We start from the raw sequence: 1,106 nt of genomic DNA on the forward strand, positions 1-1,106 counted from the left end.
CGCTCTGGCACGAGGATTAAAGGTGGACTTGTGTACTACACCCTTAGGCGGTTTTATTGTTAACTCTGGCATTATGGGTGGGACAACTTCTGTCGAAGTCGTTGTCGAACTACTAGGTTGATCTTTACCTTTTTCGTTTGACAGTTGCGGATTCCCGTAATCTTTGTTCCTTGTCGAAGCCAAAGCATCATTCTGCTGCTTGGAGATCGATAACATTAGCACTTGTGACGGGGAAGCATTTCCATTATCAACCATATTTTGACCTGGATTGGGAAATGGATCTGTCAACACAGCTGGGTTCTTTGGACTTTTAAAGAATCTCTTGAGCTCAGCTTTGTATGGACAATCTGTTGTCTTGTGATCTTCGTCACATATCATACAAGGCCATTTCTTTTTCCCTTTCTCAGGAGGGTTTGAAGAAGTTTTTTCAGGTGACTGATCATCCTGTTGCTTCTTCTTCCCTTTGTTTTGCTTCTTCTTGCTTCTTGGTTGATTGGTTTCTTTGCCTTTATCTGCTGATATGGCATTTACTTCCGAAGCAAGAATCTCTTCATGGGCATTTTGATCTGAAGTCTTACGGGCTTTCTGGGATGAAGCCTTTTTCGATTTCGCGCTTGCAGTGCCAATCACGCCATCTCCAGCATGAGAGTCAATATTCGATTTAGGAGGTGGAGGAATTGAAAATTCAGGCCTAGGGGCGTCAGGTATTTTGTCGTAGAGCGTGCCAGACTGAGTATATACTAAGTCTAAATATTGGGCACGAGCGATTACTTGCTCCTCTGTTACGACTCCCCCCTTGGCCACATCTTCCGTTATAGCCGGAAGTAATGACTTTATAAACCATTCAGCTAATAGCTGATCAGGAACGTATGTTTTCACCATCCTACGACGGCGACGCCACTCATGTATATGATCGGATATGTGAGTAGCTGTCGTCTGTTTGAAGTTGGTCAGTATCTCGGTTCCTATTTCATACCTGATTGGTAATTGAAAATGGGTTAAGAAAGTCGTGGCTAAGGAGCTGAAATTGTCGAAAGAGGCTCTTGGCAATTCTATATACCATTTGGCCGCCGGACCTGTCAATGTCCTCTGGAAGAGGCGAAGTC

Source organism: Pinus tabuliformis, chromosome 5_2 (genome assembly GCF_031772625.1).
Source record: "Pinus tabuliformis cultivar Carrire ecotype Pingquan chromosome 5_2, CPIR1, whole genome shotgun sequence".
NCBI classification, from domain to species: Eukaryota; Viridiplantae; Streptophyta; class Pinopsida; order Pinales; family Pinaceae; genus Pinus; species Pinus tabuliformis.